The sequence below is a fragment of the Lissotriton vulgaris genome, chromosome 3_1 (assembly GCF_964263255.1).
Source record: "Lissotriton vulgaris chromosome 3_1, aLisVul1.2, whole genome shotgun sequence".
Classification (NCBI taxonomy): Eukaryota; Metazoa; Chordata; class Amphibia; order Caudata; family Salamandridae; genus Lissotriton; species Lissotriton vulgaris.
Window position 1 is genome coordinate 629,897,292 of NC_141689.1, and position 27,053 is coordinate 629,924,344.

A 27,053-nucleotide genomic window follows, 5' to 3' on the forward strand; every position below is an offset into this window, starting at 1 on the left:
TCTGTGTTGCCCTCCACCCACCATCCCTCTTCACGTTGTCTGTGGTGCCCTGCAAACAACTCTCCCTCCCATTATCTGTATTGGTTTGCCTCGACCGTTCTTTCAGTTGTGTTGTGCTTGGCCCCACCTTTTTCTCGTTGTCTGTGTTGGCTTGCCCTCATGCTCCCTTCGATTGTCCTGCCTCCACACTTCCTCCTGTTGTCAGTGTTGCCTTCCATGTTGTCTGTACTGCTTGCTGTCACTCTCCCTCTCACTTTTAAATGTTTCCCTGATCTCACCCACTATAACAAAAAAAGCTATCACTCGGAATGTGCTGCCCACACCATAGCGCTTATTTATCCCACCTGCCCTCCGTATTGCCTCACTCACCTCCCTCCCTTCCGCCTGCAATAAATCACTATGATGTGGCTTGCACTGACTGAGTTAGATCATTTTATTTTTAATCATGCTGCCGTGCTGCTGTACAAAATGTTTATTAAAAAAATTGACCAAGCCAGTACCTCACGTAGGTGAGACCTATTGGCTTCGCCAATGCTTGTTGGCGGTTATAGTGAGGAAATATCCAATAGCACAACTCTTAAAAGCCATTTTCCTAGTCCATACGAATGCACGAGTGATGTTTATTAATTCAGAGATAACACTTAAATGGAGAACATGGATCACAAGTAACCTTTCCATTTTGGGATTTTCTCCTCTTTTCATATGTAGTAGAATAGAACAGCAAGCTTTACTCAACATCAGAAATGCAAAACCAGTGTAATAGAGGGAAACATTATGTTAACAGGTTAGGCAGGGAAGCCTGTCCACTCGTGTTTCTATTCTGCAGTTAGAGCCTATGCACTGATGCTTTGCAAAACATCTGATGTGTGCAAAGACATATGACAACAATATTGTGAATGAAATTGCCTGACAGACGTGAAAGTCGGGTAAAACATTCCGAAGAAATCTTAAGGTGAGTCTTGAGAGAAAGCTGGCAGTGGTGGGAAGCCAAGAATGTTCTTTGGCATACAGAGCCTTACAGTCACTTACTCGTCTGAGAGATATAGCCACTAGAAAGGTGGTGGGTATAAATGAATGGCCAGAAGTGGAAATTCTGGAGCACACAGCATGCAAAACAGCCCTCCTTTCTCACCTCTGAATCCAAGCAATTGTGTGTGGCAAAAGTGTGAAGGGAAACATACGCAAGATTTCAGCCATAGAACACCCCCGGCTAGTGCTGAGGCGAAAAGCTTTGCCCTGGTGGAAGGGAATCAGATTACTTCTGGTGGTTCCTTCTTGGTAAGTGCGTAGCACATCTGTATGCACAGCATTATCCAAAGTGATAAAGTCTTCTTTCGGATCACCTTGCCTTTCTTGCTGCCCGTATACCCCATAAAGAGCTGGTAGTCAGAGTGTATCTCTTTGGTATGGTCATATTAAAAATGGACTGCCCCTCTGGGATCCAGCCATTGTAGTTTCTCTTCCCACTTCGTCGGATGTGGTAGAAGATGAAAGGCTGAAAGGGTAACTGATTGCCCCAGCTAGAAAAGGTCATCAATTTGGGAAGGAAAGCCGCTTTAGTCCCGAGCACCAACTTGACCGATGACAAGCCTGCAAGTGTAGGTGGATGCTCAGTGCTTACAAATCACTGACATGAGTTTTGAACGTTTACATCCTCAAGTGACATCAAAAAAGTAAACACAAGTTTAAGATCCCATTGAGGCATAACAAATAGAATAAGTGGAAACAGATTTGTCAATCCCTCCAAAAGACTCATCATAATCAGGGATTTGAATAGGGATGGTTGGCCTGGAAGGCAGGCAGGAAATGCCGTCAGCACTGCAACACTTGATGGTACCCACCGCACCGTTCTGCTGGATATGCTGGGCTAGCAATAACATGAATCAAAGAACCTGAGAAAAGCGAGCCTTCAAAGAGACAACATCATGCTTGGAGCACTGTTAGGAGAGGATATGGCTTACCGACCTTTGAGCTGGGGAACCGGGTTCGAGTCTAGACAGGAACGCTTAACATACTGTGATTCTGGGCAAATCACTTAATCTCCCTGTGCCTAACAAAAAAAGAATGTGTCCCTATGTAACGCAACTAGTGCTCATGTAAAGCGCTTTGATACCTTCAGGTCTGGTATGTGCTATATAAACACCCCTCCCCCCAAAAAAATGATTAATCTTATCCACCTTCCAGAGTAGACAGTCTCTGTAGAGGGATGACCAGCTGAAAGGATTATGCAGATCACCTTGGGTGGCAGATAGAAGGAGCCAGGGTGTTATGCCCAATCTCCAAGAATGATGGTGTAGGCTCTGGTTTGTAGAGTCTTAGCTGCCCCTAAAACTGTGAGAGGAAGTTCACCCTGAGACGAAGACAAAATGGGAGGACAGAGAGAGATAGTTTCACAAGGTCTGTGTACCTCACCCTTCTTGGTCAGTCCAGAGGATGAAATGACTTAGGAGGAAACACATAAAGTGGAAAGTTCAATCTCAATTCAGAAGCATCCTCCAAATTTGTCCTGCATAGGATCTTGAAGGATACAGAACTGTGGACCACGGGCCTGTTGTGAGTGGGAAAGAGGTTCATCCGGGCAGTGTCCCACTGGACAAAGATACTTTGTACCATCTCTTGTGTAGAGACTTGTGATTTACAAGATTGCAGGGACTCAGGCTGTTGGCCCTGATGTTCCGAGAGCCAGCCAATTGGTTGGCAACTAACCAGATCCCTTTCTAGTGTATTCAAGCCCAAAGCCTCAGCACTTCTTGACAGAGAAGATGATAGTCCACTCCTCCCTTTTTGTTAATTGGCCAAATTGTGGTCAAATTTTCTGTCAAGAGCCAGGCAGAATGAGCACGAAGAGAAGAAAGTTAGCCCCTGGTCAACTGCCCTCAGGTCGAGCAGGTTGATCTGAAATACCTGCTCTTCTGGAGACAAGAGACCTCTGATTTCCAGTACCTCCAGATAAGCACCTCTTCCGAGGTTGGATACAACCTTCACCACCATAGCCAAGGCTGGATGAAGGTAAAGGACATTCATTGGGACAGGTCCTCCTCCACTGACTACCAAGTCAGGTATACCGTAGCGTCATTGGAGATCACAATGGTGTCTGATAGACCTCCCCCATGCTGTAACCACTGCTTGTGGAGGCAATACTATTCGAAAGCTCTCATGTGTCAGCATGTGTGCATGACCAGGAGGATGCAGGAAGCCAGCAGACATAGCAGGCAGAGAACCATCAAAACTGGAATCTGAGCTCCCTCCTGATACATCGGAATCATATCCTAAATGTCTCTGATACTCTGGGGAGGAGTGAAGTCTTGAAGCAATGCTGTGTCCTCTACTGCCCTATGAATAGGAGGCAAAGAAAATACTATAGGTGAGACTTGGGCATGGTGATCGAAAAGCCCATATAGAACAGTAGGCATGCTGTGGTCTGCAGGTGATGGAACACCAACTGCAGCAAACTGGCTTTGAGCAGCTAGTCACCCAGGTACAAGAATGCAAATATTCCCAATCTGTTCACATGAGCCACAACCATTGCAATATCCTTAGTGATGACCCGAGATGCCGATATCAGTCTTCACTGGAAGACTGCGAGTGAGTGGACCCTACCATGACATGCATGTATCTCCTGTGTGATTGAAGGATCAGTGTCTGGAAGCACGCATCCTGCAAGACGAAGGGCACCACCCAGTCCTCTGCTTCTAGTGCTACAAGAACCTGATCTTGGGACAGCATTTGGAACTTCTTGCGGAGGAAAGAGTTCAAGATTCTCAGGTCTACAATTGCAGAAAGAACAAGATCCTTCTTGGAAAACAGGAAGTACAGACTTCCTGCAATTTCCATGCTCTGTGACCAACCCTACTTCTCTTTTCCACTGCAGAGTAGCCACCTCCTGCTGCAGTATACAGAGAAGATGTTCCAAATTAATGGACTGAGATGAGAGATATGGGGTGGTTTTGCTTAAAAGGCAGGGCATAGCCCTTTCTACAACTTGTAGGACCCACTGGTCCACAGTAATAGCCATCCAAGTCTGGAAAAATGTGATTGCCACAGGGTGCATAGACTCCTTCTACAGTAAGCTAAAGCGGATTTCAAGGTGGTGCTAGGGAAGAGAAGATCTGCTGACCCCTACATTTGCCCCTGTCTTTATAATGCCAGAAAAGTGGGTTTTAATGCTACAGAGGGTGAAAATGATGATGTTGCTGAAAATTAGTTCCCTTCAAGAAACCTTAACATTCCCACAAGGAAGGGTGAAGACCCAAAGAGAACTTTTCCAAAGCAGCATCGGCATTCAAATCTGAAAAGACAGCCTCCATCAAAGGGCATGTCCATCAACATGGCTTGGACATATCCTTAGAAGCCTGGGGATGTATGGTAGGCATGTCTTCATAATGCTATTGAAAAGCCCATGGCCCTAACCACTGACTCTGTGGTATCAAGTCCATCCCTAATAATATGTCAACGCATCTTGACCGTCAAAGACCACATCGATCAAGTGCTCCTACAGGTGGTGTGGCAAAAGTGAGACAACATGGCTATCATGTTCTGTAGAGCACGAGTATCGCCAAAGGAACCAGGCTGCATTAAGGGAATGAAGATATTATTCCTCTGGCCTCTACAATTTTAGACTCCCTGTCAGAATTCTGAATTAATAAAGGTCCTGGGTTTTCATTATTACAGGATGAGACCTGCACCAACATACCTTTTGCGGAAAGGTGCACTGTCAAGGACAGTGGATCACATGGAGCTATCCTGTACCTTCTGGCCACCAGGCAGATCACTGCTGAGGCTTATGTGTTCTTATCCTAAGTGTGCTTAAGTGGCTCCATCTGTGCCTTATTCGAAGGTAGTAGTGGTACCACCGTAGATGAAGAAGGCTGTCGGACGTCTGTGAGAATATTGGATTTTAATTCCACGGAAGGAACATACAATTCTAACTTATCAACTGGCTTCAAAGGAAGGGAGAAGTAATGTCTTTGTCACACAAATGTCAAGTTAATTTTACATTTTCAATGCTAAGTAGTCCATAGCTGTAATCTGTGTCATTCTGTATGCTTCAGGCATCTGTAAGGGTTCCAAGTTGGATACAAGTATAGCAGGCAATGTCTGCCTGTAGCATGGCTGAGAGGAGGCACATTCTGCTCTATACCTTTCATACTCCAGAAACCTATGTGCCTCTTATCTGTACAGTAGAAGGAGCTCTGCTGATGTCAGCACTGCCTTTTCTGTGAGGGCACTGGCACCAATGTAGCCGTAGGTGGTGCCAACATCAGTGGCAGCGCCAGTGAAAGGCCTATTGATGAAGGTCTTTGCGCTGGAATAGCTCTGGCTGGTGTTAAAGGTGTATCTTTTGAAACATAAGGGTCACTCAATGCTGGGGCGCTGTGTGCCTTGCAGCCTTCCTCCAATACACGTCTGGGGTGGGTGACAGCTACACTTTTGTGCATTTACTCTGGACAGCCACAGCCACAGAAAGGTAAGGTATATCTGAGTACCATCTACATACATCTGCATTCTCCAGGAAAGGAAGGGAGGGCTGACACTTACAGTTCAACAGGTAGTGGCCTAATCTCACACAAAGGGCAGATTACCCCCTACTCATAGTCTGGAACCCGGGCTGTGAAGAAAGGACCTTGTGCACTTCAAAGACCCTTCTTTTAAGTCACCCTCACTTCAAAGGCCTATTTGGATTTAAGTACTGGGTCTCTAACCATACCAAAGCAGCACATTTCTGGACCTGTGAAATCCCTGCCAGGTAGAAGAGGAACTGCTGTGCTGCTAAAGGACTGCCACTCTGCTGGATCTGCTGTTGCAGAAATCTTGCTGTGCTGTGCTGCTCTGCTGCCGCCACTCTCTCTCTGTGCCTGTGTGAGAAGGACTGGACCCACATCCCTTGAACCCAGAATGACTCCAAGGCCTTCCTTGCTTGCTTCCTATAACCTAAGTCTCAGGGACACAAAATTTTCAGAACTCTACTTTTCCTACCATTGGGCTCAACTACTGGTGCTGGAACCTCCAAAGTGGATTTCTGGGTCTGCTGCAGTATTATCATCGTATCGTCTGCTGTCACTGGAATCGGATCGACGCAACTCTGGGACTTGGCTACACCCCACCTCTGTCGACATAAACCTAGAATCAACGTTCTGTGGGCCTACGTGGGACCCTGTATTCGGCCCGTGCTCCCTCGAAGTTGGACTGAGCTCTTGACTTTGTCCCAGTCCAGCGTGACCAATTAACTCTTTTAGCACTATTTTCGCTTAGCACTACTTACCATTTATTTCTCCAATATTCAGATCTCAATTCTACATATTGGAATTTATTGTTTTTGTCTTGTTTTATATAAAAAGTTCTACTTTATATTTCTATATTTTTGTGGAGTAATTTTGAAATTTGTTCTCTGTTTTACTATTTAAATGGTCTTGTACAAATACTTTACACATTGCCGCTTAAGCTAAGCCTGACTGATCTCTGCCAAGCGACCTGAGGGTGAGGACAATATAATTTAGGTTGTGTAGTGACTTACCCTGACTAGGATTGTGGCTCCTACTTGGACAGGGTGCATGCTCTGCCAACCAAAAACCCTTGCACCATCGACTTCATTATTCATAAATTATGAACAAGAATGTACTTTTATCTTTACCCATACTATTGCAAAGTAACATATCCAGTTGACGTTTGTGGGAGACAATAATTAGCCCATGGCAGTGCCTTGCTCATTAAACATAAAATAAACATGAACTAATTGTTATATTTGTCCATCTCTATAAAAAGGTCACTATATCAACATAATTATCTTGATGTTATTCTTGATCATAAACATATACATATTCACCAGTTGCCCATCATTACAAACACATTTTACCAAAAAAAGAGAGATATTACATGCAATTCATAAAATGCAGTAAACAATGCATTTTGTAAACTATCCAAATCTATTTCTTATAAATCCCTGCTTCCTAAGATTTAACTAAGAACTCCAACTACTCATCATATGAGCATCTTAACAGTAGATTAAAAATGCATAAGTCTTTTTAAAAAAAACATTTTATTGGGTTTTGGAGATTTGAAATGGAGCTTTACCAATAGTGAACATGTGCATCACAGTACATTACATAAGAAGTATCATGGTAATCCAAAGGCAAAGATGATTTTTCAATTGCTCACAATAGATGTTTAACGGTGCCAACTAGTGGCCCTAGATACTTTAAGTGGCTCCTGCGGTTGGTGGTGCCTCACTGTGTCTCACCCATGAGCAAAAAAACAAACTAAACTATTACCTTGTGGTAAACACTGGGAAGAGCTGGCAGGGAGAGGGGGGGATAGGCAGGAGTGGCTCTAGTTATGCGTTGGCAATATGGGTCTCAAGACTATGCTCGGGGATACTATACTATGAATCCGGATTATGCTAGGGGAGGGGTAGCCCTCATGAAGATGGTTAGCCAATGCCACTGAGAGGAGTGCCCCTAGATATCCTTCAGGCGGCGGGGGTACAAGATCCTTGTCAGAAATTTGTCAGAAGTGTGCGAACCAAAGGACCCATTGTGGAGTCGGCAAATCTGATATCCGAGTTCCTCCTCCACCGCTGCGCTCCACGTGTGCGCTGCCACCACCCATACTTCCACTGGGGGGCTGGTGTGCGCCAATGCAGTGTGATCACACACTTGGCCAAACGTAGTGTCATGGCTAGTGTTATGGCTACGAAGCACATGCGTACCTTATGCTGCTGCCTGTACTTGAAGACCCCCAGCAAGCAGGCCTCCCCTATGTATTTATCTTGCAGACCTGTGGCTTCCCGTAGTGTAGCGTGGACGCAGGAGTGGTAATTCCTATTACTTCGGCCTGGAACAATCCCATTTGGCCGGTGCGCAAAAGTGATAATTTTTGGCGCATGACTGTTAATTATCGAGAATTAAACAAACATACCCCTTCTTTGACTGTTGCAGTCCCTGATGTTATTACTTTAATTGAAAGAATTCAGAAACATTCAGGCACATGGTATGCATCCATTGACATTGCTAATGCTTTCTTTTCTATTCCAATTGCTCCCGAAATGTCAAGAACAATTCAGTTTTACATGGAATGGCCGTCAAATGACGTTTACAAGTCTTCCCCAGGGCTATGTACACAGTCCGACAATTTGTCACAGAATAGTAGCAGAGCATTTAGATGAGGTGACAGTAGATCCAAAAGTTCAGGTGTGTCATTACATTGATGACATACTAATTCAAGGCGAGACACAAGATCAGGTGCGAATACAGTTAGAACGAATTGTTGCACATTTACAAAGCAAAGGCTGGGAAATTAATTCTGATATATTGCAGGGTCCAGCGCAACATGTGAAATTCTTAGATATTCATTGGCATGAAGGGAATCGTGAAGTAATTCCACAAGTAAAACAGAAAATTGCAGAATTCGCAGTCCCTAAAAACAGAAAAGAGGCCCAAAGATTCATTGGTTTAATTGGCTTTTGGTGCCAACACATTCCACATTTGAGTCAGATTCTGGCCCCTCTGTACAAAGCTACACGGAAAAAGAATGTGTTTGAATGGAACAGAGCACAACAAAATGCGTTTGATTTGGCGAAAGAAGCGATTCAGCATGCTTTGGATTTGTGGCCAGTGCATGATGGTGATGTGGATTTGAATGTATCTGTACAAGATATGTATGCAAATTGGAGTCTATGGCAAAAGCAAGGTAAAACTAGAGTGCCTCTAGGTTTTTGGACTAAAAAGTTACCTGACGCTGGTGAGCGTTATACACCTTTAGAGAAACAGTTGCTTGCATGCTATTGGGCTCTTGTGGATACCGAGCAATTAACATTAGGACATGACGTGATTTTGAGACCAGAAATTCCAATAATGCAGTGGGTTTTGAGTTCGCCAAAAACTCATAGAATTGGCCATGCTCAGGAGGTGAGTATCATAAAATGGAAGTGGTACATACAAGACCGGGCTTGTGTGGGCCCAAAAGGAGTTGCAATGTTGCATGAGAAAGTGGCGCAGGCACCGATGGAAGAGAAAGAGTTCTCCGTACCTATAGTACAGGAATCTCCTGTTAAGTGGGGTATGCCGTTCGATGATCTGTCTGTGGAGGATAGAAACACGTATGGTTTACGGATGGTTCAGCCAGGTACATAGGAGAGAAGAGACATTGGAAAGCAGTCTCGTATAATCCCACAACTCAGAAATTGTTGAGCACTACTGGTGAAGGGCAAAGTAGCCAATTTGCAGAATTATATGCTGTATACCAAGTTCTAAAACAAGAATTGCCAGGAACATGTCATATTTTTACTGATTCATGGTCGACTGCGAATGTTACTTCCTCAGAGCAATGTAACTGTGTTTCATTTTGATGCTCATATGCCTATTGATTCACTTGACAAGTTATTTAATAACATTGCAGATGAGAAATCTAAAATTTCTGAGGCAGTGGTGGACCGACACATTTCTGATATGGCGGGATTGGCGAAATGGGCCCACCAAAAAGCAGGACATTTTGGAGAGAAAATTACTAGTAGGTGGGCTACTGATAGAGGCATTCATATTCCTCTTGATTTGCTTAAAACGGCAATACTTCAATGCCCTATATGCCAACATTCCCGACAAAGAGAAGTCCCTAGAATAATGAAAGGCCAGCTACATCGAGGTAAATCCCCCGCACAAATTTGGCAGATCGATTATATCGGTCCTTTACCTATGAGCAAAAATTGCCAATATGCATGTACTGTTGTTGATATTTATAGCGGTTTTCTAATCGCTTTTCCATGCAAGAGAGCAACCCAGGTAAATACAATGAAAACATTGGATTTGATTACATTATATTATGGTACTCCACTTCAGGTGCAGTCTGGCAATGCCTCCCATTTCAAAGGACGCCTAGTACAAGATTATTGTGCAGAAAACAATATTGATTGGGTATTTCATATTCCTTATTACCCACAGGCCGCAGGTCTGATTGAGAGGATGAATGGGCTGTTAAAAGACCAGCTATGCAAACTGTCGGAAGGTACCTTAAAGAACTGGAGAGATCATTTATCAGATGCTTTAATGATTTTGAATAACAGACCGTATTTGTATGCAAATTCTCCTTTAATGCGTTTATTTCCTCCTCATATTGATGTTCAACCTAATTCAGTTAAAAGCACAGTTTCTTATTTGGAAATCACCCCCGGAGCTTTAGCTCCACATAGAGCTACCCCTGGACCTTCAGGCTTAGACTTGCATTCTCTGAAAATGACTGTTCTGAAAATTAACAGAATTGTGATAATTGAAACAGGAATTGGTGTTCAAATACCAGCTGAACATTTTGGGTTGATTGCCCGAGATCTGGTTTAGCTTTAAAAGGCATCCAGGTGCTTGGTGGAATAATTGACAGTGATTACCAAGGAGAAATAAAACTCATCCTGTTGAACAGTTGTGATTCTAAGATCACAATTCAGAAAAATTATCGAATCGCTCAATTGGTCATTATGCCTGTTTTTAGTGGCGTGATTCCAAAGGGCACTGCTCTAACTCTATTAACAATTTGCGGAACTGGTGGATTTGGTTCAACTGACAATCCTGGAGCTAGAGTGTGGGTGCAGTCGCCGAATAATCCCCCTGGGCAGGCCGAAATTATAGCACCAGGATCTGACAATACAATCCTTGTCATGAGGCCAGGGCAGGAAAGCAGGGATGTAGTCCCAGCTGATAAATGTTATCTGCGAGAATGAGTAATGTCTATCCTTTTGTGCAGATAATTGCCTGGATTGTTGCTGCCGGATGTGTCGTCGTTGGACTCCCTTTGGTCTGCTGCGATGAGAGTCAAGAGAGCGCGCAGGATCGGATCAATGACAGACCACATCGTTCTATTGCTTCGTGGGATATCACTACTAACTTTTGGACGCATTTATCTAAAGCCATTACCAACTCTTCACATTTTTGTTTAGCATCTATGAGATCAGTTAATGATCTCCTCACAACGTGTCTTGCGGCTGTCCCAATTTCAACGGCCTCTTTATTGCATTTCTTCAATGTATCTGAAGTCTATCCCACATTTATCCATTCTGACTTTTCTGCATATGATTATTGCATTTCCTGCACCGTTCTGAGTGAACCGGAGCCCCCATTGACTTTTCAAATTTCAACATACAATATCACTGAGAGTGATGTTTGCTATACAATGACCTGTGATCCTAAATATATAGGCAAATGTGTCCAACTACGTTTAGAACATTCTAGTCCATCTTCCTCTCATGAAAGAATTTTATGTATCACCAGGACTCCTACTGCGTGTATTTCAATCCACAATTCTATGAGCTGCAAACGTTTTATAGTGACTGCTAGTCATTATGATCATGTGTTATTGCCGTCTGGATGGCTCTTTTCCTGTGGCAATATGTCCTAGTCCTATAATCCTGCAAACATTTCTGGAGGTCCATGCGCTTTAACGAGCCTAATTCTTTTAATGTTTTCTTCTGATGAAGCTGCGTCATCCCGCACAGTGCGTGATGCACCTCCACTTTCAAGAGACTGTGATTCTTCTTTACATTTGTTTTCTAAAACTGAATATCTCAGTTTAGCTGCTTCTATTATTGGTGTTCCTGCACTATCTGTTTACAATACAAAAACTATAGGCAAACTTGCTTGCTGGATGGTGAAATCCCTAAATAATACTTCTGCTATTTTAACTGACTTATTATCAGACACTCAAGGCGAGCGTTGTGCTATTTTACAATACATAGTTGCGTTAGATTACTTGCTACTAAAACATGACCATGGCTGTTCAGATTTTGAGGGCCTATGTTGCTTCAATCTATCAGATCATTCTAAATCCATTAGATCTCATCTTAACAAGTTACATGAGCTGACACAAGAGGTTAGGGAACATTTAGATGTAGGGTGGTTCGATTGGCTTTTCAGTTGGCTGCCAGATTTTCATTCTTTACGCCAGATATTGGGTGGCATTTTTCTAGTAATTAGTTTTTTGATTATTATTTGCTGTTGTATTCAATGCACCCCATCCTTTTTCCGGATGTTCCGCCCCCGAATTATGGCTAGGTCTTTTAGTATTGTTTCCTATTATTCCTCAACTGATATACGTCCTGTTTGAGTTCCCCTTTTATTTTGACTTTGACTTTCAATGCTAGTACATTTAGTCAGGAGTGGAATGTAGCGACAGGGTAATTTTTGTCTATTTTCAGACTGGTGGTGACTATAATTTACTACTATTTCAGTCTTAGTTGCATTTGCGTTCATTTGTAGGTCTTAACTATGTGCTTCGACAGGGTTTAGTGCCTTTTTCCATTTTCTCGGGCCTACAGGCCCGAGAGCTAGAGAGAAGCCATTTTGTATCTCTGCCTCGGCTGTCCGAGGCGCTTGCAGGGTAAAGGTAATGTTTAGAATTCATCCTGTTGTTCTCTAGAGAGTGGCCCTTATCGAAGGAATGTGTTTGTCTCCCAGGCTCTAGACGCAATATGCAGGTGACCACTGCGGAGGGCGAAGGGAGCCGGGGACTGGTACAGGAATTCGGTGGGAGTCGGCCTAATGCCAGAATTTTCCATAGAGAAAGTGAGCTCTATATTATCAAGGAGCAATCAGAGTAGAGAGAGAGAGCAACGTGTGGAGGAGACCGAAGAAGTTGGTCTGAAGGCTGGTGCATAGAGATTGATACCATCAGCTAATCGAAATCCTGAAGTGAGGAAAGAGAGTGATTGAAAGTCCTGTAGTGACATCATACAGGAGTGGCAGAGACCGAGACCAGAAGAGGGTTCGAGTATTCTGGAACCATGGCAGCGTAGACGAGGCATAGCGGTGCAGACGTGTATTCATGAGCCATAGAGGGAGAGCAGAGTCCCAAGCGCATAGAAGAGCACGAGAGAGAGAGGGATCAGCTCGGCTGCTGAGATGGAAAGACACACGTCTCAAGTGAAGCGTTCTTAGCTTAGTGTAGAATACATTTAACTACTTATCTTTATTCCCTTTTTAGGTCATAGGTATTGCTTTTGCTTATTCTGTCATGTTTGATTGTAGAATAAAGATTTAATGACCAATATCTTTGAATGTTATTTTTATGAATGAGATTAACCTTTCCTTTTAACCAGGTGCTAATATACAGAAGGATGGGATCATTTGGGAAATAACTCTTAAAGGTGAACCCCTTTTAGTTATCTCCATTAGTGTAGATCGTCGGGTGACGTTAAAGACATCGTCGGGTGACGTTAAAGACATTGTCGGGTGACGTTAAAGACATCCTCAGGTGACATTAAAGACATCGTCGGGTGACGTTAAAGACATCGTCAGGTGACGTTAAAGATATCGTCGGGTGACGCTAAAGACATCGTCGGGTGACGTTAAAGATATCGTCGGGTGACGGTAAAGATATCGTTGGGTGACGTTAAAGACATCGTCGGGTGACGTTAAAGATATCGTCGGGTGACGTTAAAGATATCGTCGGGTGACGTTAAAGAGACAGTCTTACGGGACTATAAAGATAGATGTAAAATGAGGTAAATATAGGATAAGATATGGAATCCATTAGGTGTTAGTGGTATGTTTGACTATACAGGCATGTAACTAGCTTCTTTTCACTTTCTCAGGTGAGTATTCTAGATGTCTTGTAAATAGTGGCCTGAGAAGAGTGTCGTTACGTGACGACTGGGTTAGCCACGGATGGTGAGCTGCCTGTTCTGAGAATCCGGTCGTTACAATGTGTTGTCCATTCTAATATTTTTCTTACCACCATATTACTCATGTATTTTGTGGGGGTGTGGCTAAGCCAGCCAAGGTGGCGGACATAGCTCCCTAGAACTCTGTGCGCGAGTCTGCAGATCGGCACCCATCCTGGCCGGTGGTACACCATGGAGGTGAAATAACACTGTGAGGAGTCCCAGAGGACCCGCAGCTCCCTTGTCGTGGTTTTTTACACTGGAGTTTGAGCACTGCAGGAGGCCGGCGCCGTGCAGCCTCTTACAACATGGTGGCGACCAGTCCCCACCAGCATGCATGACCGCGACCACACTCTTCCCTAGAGGGTAGCGGGAATCAGTGATCCTGGATCCAGAACGTGGACCCCGTGAGGAGATGCGGGATAGCCCCACCAGGCGATGCCACCCTCTGGTGAGTCTCATCTAGAGCGAGAGGAGGAAATCATAGCAGAGCAGAGGGGCCTTGCCTGATGGCCGTGTCTCCTGGCGCAGGGCCAGTCCTAAAAGCCTGCCCTTCGTGCCTTCCTCCCTGAGGCCTACCTGTTTACTGGGCTGGAGCCCTACAACGATGCAAGGCATGGAAAGCTGCATTGAAGGCCCCTGTTGGGACATTGTCTTTTCTTCGCGCAGTGCCACTACAGGTGAGGAGGGCGGTGGCCCTCCGAGGCAGGGGGCTGGAGGCTCGGACCCTCCCATCTTGCCCCTGAACGACCGCCATGATCGAAGCGCGCGGAGGGGGGAGCTGGGGCTTTGCCTTTCACAGCCCCTTCCCAGTGCTCTCTTAGACCCTGCTGAACTGACTCTTAAACTGGTGAAGAGGCAACCTCTGTTGACTTGCTTTGGGGGGTGACTACCATGATGCCTGGTTCCTGACTCAGCACCCTGCTTGAGGCACCAGGAGGGGAGACCTGCCTCTTCCTGACACCCCTTCAGACTTTAACAGAACCACCCTAGGCCCGAGGAGGGGAGACCCCTGCTGCATCGCGAGGGGGCATTTTGACGCTTGACCCCCTCAATCGGTACCAATCCCGAGGTGCAAAGGGCACTGCTGGGGGGGCTGATGAGACCCTGTGCTTCCTGTCTCTGCCCAGTGCCCTCCTTGACTCAATCAGCTAGGGCCTACACCGGCGTAGGCATTGAGGCGCATGGGGCCTGAGACACTGCACCTCCCAGCCTTTAACCAGTGCCCCCCCTTGACCCACCCTGCATGAGCCTGGGTTTTGAGGTGCAGGTTTTCTGGTGGGTTGACGGTGGGGTCAGCTAGAGGAGGAGAGCGGCTGCGGTGAGCCTCTACTGCCTAGGCCCTACTAGAGCGGCCTCTGGAGCCTGGCAGACCACACAGCCATTTATGGGGAACCCTGGGAGGCAGTGTGCATCCGCCCTCAAGACGGTGTGACATGACATCTAAATCACGGCACGCAAGGCGCGTAAGCCTGGAAGGTGGCACCGATTCTGACACAAAACAGTAAAGTAATAAGGCTTCCCGATTTTACAGTGGTTGTGCAACAACAGAGAGTGTCGCTGAAATAAGTGAAGAGACAAATGTGCTCAATGAGTACGAAGAACATTATGCAGTTTCCGGCAAAACAGAGAGGTCACAGACAAAAAGTTACTCAATGATCCACTTCAATAGTGGCAATGGATTGAACCACAACTGAAACAGGACAAAACTAGGATAAGCATTTGTCCCCCAAGGAAAGCGAGATGTGGAAGCCTGCTAAACACAGCAAGACACACCCCAAAAGGTGGCTGCCCCTGCAAAACTAAGGAATAACCCTGCTGAGGAGGGAGCACTTATGTCTGAGGAGGCTGCGCAGGATACATACACTGGTCAAGCGACAGACTCCACGTTATGCTCTGGTAGCCAGCTGAACAAGTCTAGAAACACACTGAGATCAAATGATGATATTAACTGAGGGTTATTTAGGAAATACGGCCATGAGAGATGGCTGGGGGCAATTGTTTTTTGTCCACGTTAAAGAGTAAGTATATTTCATACAGCATATGCTGTGGTCCAACTGTGGTATTATGAGGTAAACTCAATATTGCAGGGTGGCTGTGTACCATGCCAGGGAGGTGTGTCTTGACACAGGCACTGTTTCCTCCTACTTTCACCTTACTAATATTCTCAAGTGTTCTTCTATTTAAAGGCGGGTTGGGATGGGAGCTGTTGCCTTACTGTTCTGAAGAGGGTGAGTTGGGTTGGTTTTGTTATTAAACTTATGAAGTCCATTCCGGCGCCTATTCGTAGAGGAAGGGAGGGAGGTGGTTGATGTTGATGTTGATGTTGGGGGTTTTTATATAGTGCACTGTCACTCCAAAGAGCATCCTGGCGCTGCGACTTCATTGCTAGTGGATTAGCAGGGTTTTTTTTAGCTGAATTGAAGATGTTATATATAATTTAGACACGAGATTTGCAAGTTGATTCGGCTAGTCCGTAAATCAATGTTTTTAGGGATTTTTTAAAGATCTGTTCCGATGTGATTGAGCGAAGGAGAGCAGGGAGTGTGTTCCAGGCTTTGGCTCCTAGAACTGCCAGTGATTTTCCACCCTTGGTGGCAAGTCTGAACTTGGGGACAGTCATCAAGTTAGCCGTGGCTGACCTGAGTTCTCTGGTGGGGTGGTATCTGTGAAATTTGTTGGACAGATATTTTGGACCGCGTTTGTGGAAAGATCTGAATGTAATCACTAGAATTTTGAATAGTGTGCGTTTCTGAATGGGAAGCAAGTGCAACATGTCTAGAGCGGCTGATGCTGATGATTTTCTGGGCCACCTCAGGACCAGCCGCGCCACCGAGTTCTGAACCATCTGTAATTTATGCAGGGTAGATTTTGCCACCCCTGCATACAGACTATTACAGTAATCAGTGTTGGCACAGGTGAGGCACATTCACTGCCCAGGATAGAAGATAAAGTATCTTGACCTGAATGGTAGGGTTATTAACTGATTACAAGGGTATGACATGGGATTTTGAGGATCTTAATAGTATGGCTAAACGATACAAGGTCTAGTATTGCCTAAAGAGGAGAGGGATTCAAAATGTGTTGTTGCAAGAGACTCACCTGATTAAACTGGAAGGTACTGCACATCTCACAAAATGGAAAGGGCAAGTGTACTTTACTGAGAATTCACCATGTTTACAGGACATTTAATATGGGCCAGACCAAGGATCCCCTTTCAGATGTTATCATAGTAAAAGGAAAAGGATGATCGATATGTTATCATCTTAATGGATGAGAAGTGACCATTCGTAAAATTCAACATGGTTACCCCTCATCCAGTAACAAATAGATGGTCGATATGTTATAATCTTAATGGATGAGACATGACCATTGAGAATTCATGTGCTGCCAATACAGACCAAGCTGGGCTTTTTGGATAGGGTCTCCATTTGATAGCAACACACATATTTAACATACCGACAATGCCTGAGAAAACACCACCACTCATATGGCACTATATCTTGACACAGAAAAGGTCTTTGACAGCCTTGAGTGGCCCTATATAATGTTCGTCCTAGAGACCCTGGGGAGGGGTCGTAACTTCCTGCAGTGGCTTCAGTTGCTGCATGAGCAACCGGTAACACTGTTGCATAAAGGCCGGGTGATATTGGACCAATTCTATATTAATAATCAAGGGTGCCCTTTGTCACCTCTTATCTTTGCCATCATCATCGAACCACTGGACTTTCCTGTTGCGCAGCAGAGAGGCAGACTAGGGTATACACCTTGGGGATCAATGGTAGATTATTTCACTTCACACAAAAGATGCCCACATTTATCTCCGAAGGGGCATTGAGCCTCTCCAAGAGGTGATGACCATTTTAAATGACTTTGTGTTTCCTCTTCAACCACTCTCAGAGGAGGAGTGCACTGTGCTCCCCATAGTAGGGTCTGAATTACAACCTCATTCCTTTATGTACCTGGGGTGACTATACATCATCCTGATATTAACTTAATTGAAAAAAACGTGGGCAAAGCAGTCTCAATGATGCACCAATCGCTGAAGTTCTGGGTATGCCTACTGCCAGGCGCCCAACACCCATTGGACTCAAAGGGCTTCAGCCCCACCGTCGTATGTGCCAGCCCGGGATGAGACAGCTTCCCGGGCACACACACAGCCGCACCTGACCACTTCTCAGGTCTTTAAAAGACCATTTGCATGTTAATAAGGCCTTGCTGTTGTTTCACCGCTTCTAAGAGCCCCTGCAGCTCCACTCTGCCTATTGCTTAAAGATTCAGCCCCCCTCTAAACTTTTTCTTAGCTTCCCCCCGGATAATTGGCTCTAGTTGCGCCTCTGCCTACCACTATTCCCTATGGGAGGGATAGTGATCTCCAAAATGGTGGTCTTCCTAGGCTTCTGTGCGTCTTTTGGCATTCCCGATCAAATTGTCCAAGAATGAAGGAAGGATCTTAGGTGGAAATGTCGATGACAGAAGAAAGGTGATATCTTAGTCGCGTAGTGAATGGCACTGGTGTAAGCAAACTCGGTTAATATTGAAATATTCTAGCCAGTTGCTTTGTAAAACATTACTTGTGACACTTCAACTACTGCTTCAAACTAGCGAGAGCAGAGCACAGAACCTTTCAGAAATTAAAGATATCCCGTGAACTTCTGTCTGAAACTATAATATGAGATAATCCAAGTTAGAGAGAATTTTTGTGCCCTATTGTAGGCTAAAGGAATAGAAAGAAATGGCACATCACTTGACATCTTGGAGATGTCACACATTGTCACATGCATTTCATTTTTTCTGCCTACTCTTTTTTCCTAATTTGGGACCTTTCTCTTTAGCATGTACTGAATTAGTGCAAAGAAAAGGTGGCTTCAAGAAGGTAATGTCCATCAAAGACAAATAAAGTGTCTTTTATCCATCCCTCAGCAGAATCAGTTCATAACTTGAAGGTGCCATTAGGCTTGTCAACACATAACCACAACATCTTCTGGCACATAAAGTACAGCAACTATTGTCACTACTTTTCCTATTGTATCCATCCAGATTTTATAATAAAATCTCGCCAATGGTGACAGCGCTTCAAAAATATTTACCTGCAGATTGATTCAATGACTAAATTATTTGATTGGGGCAAGTTGAGACTTAGCCCAGTATTTGTGAATATATGGTAATGAAATCCAACCACGTCAGGATTAGGATGTAAGAGTAGGGTCGTTTTTTAAAAACACTAGTTTAATCATCCCTGTCAGAACACTGTTCAGAGGGCCACGGGCCACTCAGGATTTACTAGACCCAACCCTGGGGGTGCAGCCTTTTACTCCTGATGTACCGGGGCCTGACCTACTATGGATCCTGAGAAACTGGGCCAAGTACCCCTTCAGCACACAACTCTCAGTGGTAGCACAGGTGGAGCGGTCCAGGTCTTCTCTCTGGGGGGAAGTAGACACAGGGGGTAAACACAGGCTCATAACTCAAAATATGTCCAGCAGCTGCAATAAGTGATTGTCCAGTCAAATACTTGCTCACAAGAGTATTTATATATGACCACTAAGTAAAATACGACATTCACAAATATTACGCACAGTCCCGGGGTCAGGCCTCTAGTGTTTCATAGGTGGCGGCCCGAGTCCCACTCCCCTCCAGCTAGCTGTTATTTCCCATTCACTACAGGCACCGTTCAGGTTCAGCCCCATTAGTAGTCCAATTCTCAGACTCTCGATTTTATTAAAAAGTGTTCCTGTGCCGGGTAGCAGCCAGGAGTTCTTGATTCTCCCACGATGCTTGGAAAGTAGATCCTCCTGTTCCTTCCCACGGATGGGGTTTAGGTGGGAGTGCAATGATTCTGGTGCTAGTCCTCAGTGACGGCCTGGGCCCTGCACACAGGTGATGACCTGTTTGGTGCAGTTACAGAGCAGGCTCACTTCACGGCATACCGGGATTGCTGACTTTTCCCTGCACATGAGCAATGGCCTGAATGGTGCCACACCTCACTATTGGGATCCTATGGGGATCCGCTCCCCAGGATCCCTCCACTGGACCTCACTTCCTCAGACGCTCTGCCAGCCCTTATAGGCCACACTGGTCATGGCAATATGGCAGGCACAAGTTCTCCAGGCTCCAAGGATGGGTGGTCATGGATTCCCTGAGTAATGTCCCCTCATCCAGCTGGGAGACCAGCTGGCCTTGGCCCACGTCATGGTCACAGGCTGAAGTCATGCAGAGCTTCTCTTCCTCACAAAGCTTGACTGGCTGCCTGATAGAGAACCATTTTGGGGTCTCAGGCTACCCTTCTCATATTCTTTTTCCAAACACCAAATGTGATTTAGAGTCTGAGTCTTTGATGTGTATGTTGAGGGTCTGCTTCCTTTACAAGTATCCTTTCTTCTAATCTATCTTCCTCCAGAAAGCAGTCTGTCACAGCAGGAGCGACTCCAAATATGATAGCTGCACAACAGGGGCCACAGGAGTTACTAGAGGTTCACACTTGTGACACACAGTAATATGCGTATTAAAAGGCTACCACAGGGCCTCAGCCGTACTCTTTATGATTTTCTTATCAGCCTTATCTCCTTCCTGAAATGTGCCCAGTGTACAAAGAGCCTGGGCTCTCCCATCCTCCAGTGTGTCCCACCCAGCTTAACGAAATACAGCAATACACAAATCTGTCTGGGGGGATTCCTCCATCTCGTCTCCTCATGCTCCTCCATGGTCTCCCAAAATGAAACTCAGAGTCATCCAAGTACTGTACCATTCACAGGCAGAAACCCAGCACATTTATATATAGCGTGCACATGCTGTACCGTACTACATGCTTTATGTATTGTACCATTCACAGGCACATATACACACAGCAAATGCATTTATTAAACATGCACTACATTATTCCTGTATTGTACCATCCACAGACACACATACACCCAACAAATGTACACCAAACATGCACTGTGCAGCACTAGACACCAAACCAATGCAGGGCCATTTCTAGGTGTTTTGCCGCCCTAGGCAAGAATTGAAAAATGCCGCCCCCTCCCTTTCACTCATCAGCTACAAGTTTGTAATCCTTGCTAAGCACACTCGGTCTTCCATCCTGCCAAGGTAGTTAAATAGAGCAATCGTGAAACCTGTTATTTGCAGCCTTTGAAAACTGTATATGCATCGTGTAAAGCGCTATATGAAAATAACTGTATTATTTTTGTTTGCGGGTGGCAAAAGGACGGGATGGGGGTGGTTGGGTGGGTGGAGGTAGCAGCGTTCATTGACATCACATGATATAGTCTTCGCCCGATCAAGTGACCAGAAAGAAGAGAGTCAGTGCGCTAGTGCATGGGAAGCTAGTTTGCAGGGCCTGAACTTGGGTTTCATGAGGCGCTTTCTAAAGGTCTATCTGTTTGAGCTATGAATTCACCGACTGTAAGATGCAATTGGTAAATAGATTGATACAGTAAAATTTAATTTTAATATTCAACTTGGGAAGGAGAAACGTATTCAAGGTGAGCATAAATAATTATTTAATATTATTACTAATAATTCAGGCTGTATATGCATCAGTGAATATTATATTTATGTACACACTATGCCTACTATCAAGCATCCAACAGTGAATATCTTCTGCTCCTTTAAATGAAAGTGGAATTTCACTTTGTTGTGGCTCTTACGAAAATCCTGCCTTCCAATTTTCTTTTCGCCTGTTTAGTAGTATGCCAATAAAAGTATCGCCCACCTTTGTCATTGGTTTTGTGTTAAAGTTACTACAATCAAACGTACTTTCACATTGCTATTTTTATAATCTCGCCATAATAAAATACTTTGATATTGTTGTTAGAAAATTATTTACAATAAAAAAATATTTAATTTCCTTTTTTTACACAATTTTTACATAAAAGTAATAGTTTACTTAGTACTGGGGATGTTATAAACATATTTAGATAAAGTGTTATTACACTGTTTTTTAAATGAATTAACAAAACGTGTTTTTACACTTTTTGCATTCCTTTGTAATTAATATTATGATAAAAGTATCATAACACGTTATTTAATAATTGTTATAGCAATTACCATGTTTTTACGTGTATCTATTGTTTCTAATCATTCTGAAGGTGCCTTAAAACACTATTGCTCCATCACATTATATGTGGAAATACACAGTTGGTAATTTTGGGTGCTACCTAGAACAACGCTATAAAAGTTACTTTACTTTAATCATAGCACGAACAATCTCCACCTAATGCAAAAACTACAATACTTGGCCAAAGTGTGGATAAGCACTGACTTGCTAAAACCATTTGGGAATTAGTAACATGTTATTAACATCATTAACAGCGCCACGAAACCAGAAAACACCAGTGGCAAGCGCCTGACTTCTCACTCCTGATCCACTGGTATAATCTTCTTGGCGCACTGAATTACTGATGCTGTGCAGCTCCATGGTGGCGCAGAGCTCTTTCATCCATGTCCGTGCCAAGCCTGATGTGTAATATAAATTGGGGGTGTACCAAAAACTAGTCACTGGGACCTGGGCTAGCTAAGTAATAAGAAGAAGGGGTCCCAGTGAAATAGGACACAAAATTATTGGGAGTAGTAAAATTATAAATCACACAAAGAATAAATCCCTCCACACTGTTTTATTCACAATGGGAGCGCATATTAAGTTTGCAAAAGTAAGAACATTTAAATCCGTGGTTTAGGCAGTGCCCCAAGACAGGAAAAAAGGGGTAAGGGTAGGTGATCATGTGAGGATGAAGTGAAGGAAAAGAAAACAGTTACAGAGGTGACAGTACAATCAACCAATAAAAAATCCTCTAGTAGACGTTACATATTATGTACAAAGCATATGACATATTGGTCAGTATTCAAGGTAGAGCATACTTCACATTGTTCAATTAATGAAACATTCGGGCGTGAAGTTGACATGCAGAAGCAAGTGGTTGTCAAGCCTGATGTATGGCACCTCTCCCGGCCACCGACCCACTTTTGCTGCCGGATTTCTGACACATTTGTTTCCGGCGCCTTTTAACAATAAATGTGAATAACAGACAAAAGAGGGACCCCGGGCTGAGCGCGTGCACGAGGAGCATGACCGAAGGAAGACCTTTGACAAGCACTTTGCCACCCTGGCCGGTATGAGGGTCCCTGCACTCTGATAGTGGTGTAATTGATCAGCCCCTTACTGCGCCTCACATATACACTCCCTTGGCAGTGCTCGGAATCCCTGTACCTTGAGGGAGGGGCTTAATGACAGTGACCCCTGCCCTCTTCTGCACCTCACGCAGGGGCGTTTCTAGGTTATTTTGCCGCCCTAGGCGGCTGCCTAGTTCTGCCTAATGGTAGAAACGGCCCTGAACCAATGTAAGGTTAAAAGGTGAGTTAAGCACACACCGGCAGAAATTGAAATGAGTGAGCCTGTGGGCCTCCTTCCATTAATACAGAAATAAAGAACCTGTTCTCGCCTATTGATCACTACACGTGCTGCCACTACTGCGCTTGTGCGGCCTAACTCCGGGCAAAGGTAGGAGATTTTCATCACTGTTAGGGAACCGGTTTGGGCACTCCTCCCACTCCATAAAGATCGCAATTGTGAGACAGGCCTACGTCATTGTGCAAACGCATGATCCATGTTCCCCCATGACAATAAAAGTCAGTATTAGGGACCCAGATATCATTACAGTACATTCAGGATGGGGGTGTATATCCATCACCATGTGAAGGACTTTTCAGTCCCAACAATCCCATAAGAATATAACTGGAATTTTAGCAGGGATGTGCTTATATTTATACACTAATGATAATGGAAATATATCCAGCTTAATAGAATCAATTTTCAAATTGCAGCATAGTAGTATTTTATTACAAATGTTTTTGCTGAAGCCTCCATAATTTACCATTGCTACATCTGCTATAATCTCTCTCTCTATATATATATATGTATATATATATTAATATTAATATTACCTACTGGCGTTTGCCAGTAGGCAGTTATAGTTAAGACCTATTTTCCATATGAAATCGGCAACATTCTACTTGGAATAACTTTGGCGCCGGTTGAGGAACCTTTGCGAAATATTCCAAACTAATTATCAGCCCTGGTCCGCTCCTATCCTGAAAGTTTTGGGATGATTCGTGAAGCGGCGCCCGAGAACGTGTTTTCCCCATGCAATTTTCCATAGGACTTTTTTTACGTAGCAACAGCCCGAACTGCTGAACGGATTTACACCAAATTTGAAAAAGATGTAGTCCTCAGTTCAGACTCGTGCCTTTTGCTTAAATGGTGTCAATCTGTTAAGTAGGTACTGAGAAAATGACAGTTAAAATCATTTATATATCTATGGTCGTGGTGGATCCACGCACACTGAGCACAGCATGAGCGCACCATAAGCGCACCCTTCCGATCACGCGCTGAATGCTAATTGGCTGTCAAGAGGTTGTCAACATTCGAAACCAGGAACTGTTGGCAGTCATTTTGTGCCTCGGTAGAAGCGAGGCTGAAGAAGTCAGTTGAACAAGTGTGCAAAACGTATAAAGGGGGCGGGGTAGAAATATCCTGATCCTCTAGACCTGTTTAGGGGACCCCAAGGGCTCAAAATTCTGATCTTTTTAAAAAAAAAATTAAACCCAGCAGGTGCGCGCAGGGTGCGCGGATTCTGTCGTAAAAATTTTTTATAATTAGCCCCCAGGGGTGCCAAATCCTGGAGGCAAATTAAAAAAGAGGGGCCCCCTAGCCCCGCGGACCGCCACCCCCGGGGCTATAAAATAAATAGTTGGGGGACAGCCTTTACGACCCCCCTCAAGCCCCGGGGACCACCACCCCCGGCTTCTGTATTGTGGGAAGGGGGCTGCGTGGCACCACTCCTGGAGCCCTCGAGGGCCGGCTCCTGCAGTGTCCCGGGGTGCCTACCCCTGGGACACTGCTGATTTCTATGAGAGGGCGGGAGTCTCGCGGCTCCGGCCCTCCCATAGCAAACTTGGTTTGGATTTTGAAAGAGAGAGCAGGGAAATCTGTTCTCTCTTTCCAAATCCAAACCAGATTGCTTTTCCACATGGGGAGCTGCATGTTAGCAGCTCCCCATGTGGAAAAGCAATGCCGGCTCCCAAACACGTAGAAGTTGTGTACCAAACGTGCTGGAGTTGCGCACCCTACAGATTATGAGTCGTGCATCCAAAGCATGCACACCAGGGGGCCGCACTGAGCACCGCGCTGGGTGCGCGACTTCTAATTTTACCGTAAAAAAATAGCTCCTATCAGTAATTTCTAATATCCTCAGGGACCCATCCCCTGGGGCTTATAAAAAACGTGTGGAGAAGAATTACATCGCCGTTTCACACACCTTCCATCCCGCATTTAAAAACAACAGTTCCAACTTGTTTAATAGGCTTCGATTTTTGAAAAATTACTGTAGTAGTAATGTTTTTTTCTGGTTGTGAAAGCAAGTGGTGTGAAGTGATACACGTGGTTTGGAATATCAGGAGCGTCGGACATTTGACCGATTATAAAAACGTTCCTATTGGAAAAAAATATATAAATGTAATAAGATACAGCATATAGGACTGTGTACGCCTAAATCGATGCGTCGCCTTTTTGTATCCAGTCTGCTGCACCCCATCGACTCCCTCCGATGCGCACCCAGGCCTCATTGCTCACCTTTTCGTGGACAGGACACCTTCTACATCATGCAGTCCCGCTCTGCCACCAAGAAGTCTGACATATGGTGCATAGTCTTGATATCGTTATGGGAAAGGACATACTCCTGCACCTATCTTCATCACAGGTTCCTCATCCGCTCAGTCCTTGCTGTACCACTAACTCAGTGACCAAAGAGGCCATGCACGTAGTGGTGGGCCCCCCTACTCGGCAGTTTGGGCCTACATGAGGCGTCCGCACCACTAGGACGGGCCATCACAGCGCTTGCGATGGGAGCAACTCTAAAACGGCATAGAGCACGTGTGCCCCGTCTTTTTTTATTGGTAGGGTCACGTGTGTAGTAACGTTTGTGCTGGATGGGTGTGGTGTGGGTGTATAACGGGCATGAGGGAGTGTGTGTGTGCCGTTCTGACAACTTGACCTGGAACTAAGAAAACAGTACAATGGAAATCTGGGCAATGTTGTGTTTTTGTTTTTTCCTGAAAGCGTAAGCGGAGTGGGCGGGCTTGACGTATGCCAGTGCTGCGCGAGGCTCTGAACCATGATTCCGGAGCTATGGGCGTGGTTCCGTCGTGAGCTATATGAGAAATCAAGTGATTCGGGTGTCCGTCTTGTAGTGCTGACTTCACCCGGGTCTTAAACGCAAATGTGTCATTATATCTATAAAGTTACACAACATGGCCAATATGGAAGGTACGGGGTAACACTGACTCTATATTCATATAGAGTTCCATACATAAAAGATGGTGGACATGACGCATTTCTGCGATTATGAATGTTTGTTGTACATTCAGTGGAGTGTTGTAGCTGTAGTAATACAGGGCTGTGAAAGGTTTAAGTTGCAGTTTTTGGCACATGAAAGGCAGATAATATATTTATGTATGTGGTCATTCAGACATACTGTTGAACTTGGAGCTGGAAATCAGTGTTCGAGGTTCGGTGTTGCGTCCACATCCTGTTATTGTATAGTAATGACGTAATCTACGCGTGCCTGAAAATGTACTGTAAATACGGTGCTCATGTAAATTGCTGATATAGTTTTGGGTTGATTTTGCGCTATATAAATATGCAAAAAAAAAAGGAGGAATAGCCCACACTTACTGTCAGCGGTAAGATGGTTGTATAAGCTATTTATATCACAATATAATGTGGTAGGGCGTAGAATCAGAATTTTACAAACATAATAAATACAGAGACACAAATAGATAGTTGAAGTGTGTACGGGCACGTGTGCTCGACTCCATTTTATTACTTTGCTGTTGGTAACAAGTAGACTAGTAATCATGATATCGTACATAGATATTCAATCGTAAATGGTTTATGACTTCTGCTGTACAAAGGTAGGAGCACTACTTGTGAAATAATACACAGAAGATTCTATCGTAAAGGGTTCATGAGTTGTGGTGCACTAAGGTAGGGTCGGTTTGTGTGGAACCTGCGATGATGTGTGGTTCAGGCAGACCGCACTGCTAAGAATGTCTTTTGGCTACTGAATTTTGCCTTAATAAGGCCAAGTGGCGATTATTTATGGCGCACTGAGTTAGTGGTATGTCTGGTAGTCAGTGTGTTGCCTACTGGACTGCATAATCTGTAATCATGATTGAAATAAAATATTTATTTATTTATTTTCAGAGTTTTGTATAGCGCGAACTAGATCCTTAACAGATATCAGAGCGCTTCACATACAAATGAAAGGAGGACAATGAGAGGGAGAACTTCATAAGGTAATTTGTCCAGGGTAGATGATACAGACAGAGTAATACAAGGGGAAGACAAAAGAGGCTA

General features: G+C 44.5%; 1 protein-coding gene across 1 annotated transcript in view; it reads right to left on the bottom strand.

Moving 5' to 3' along the window:
* KIAA0825 (KIAA0825 ortholog) overlaps nucleotides 1–27,053 on the bottom strand; it is a 2,177,598-nt gene that overhangs the window by 1,842,981 nt on the left and 307,564 nt on the right. The gene's annotated exons all lie outside the window — the stretch shown is intronic.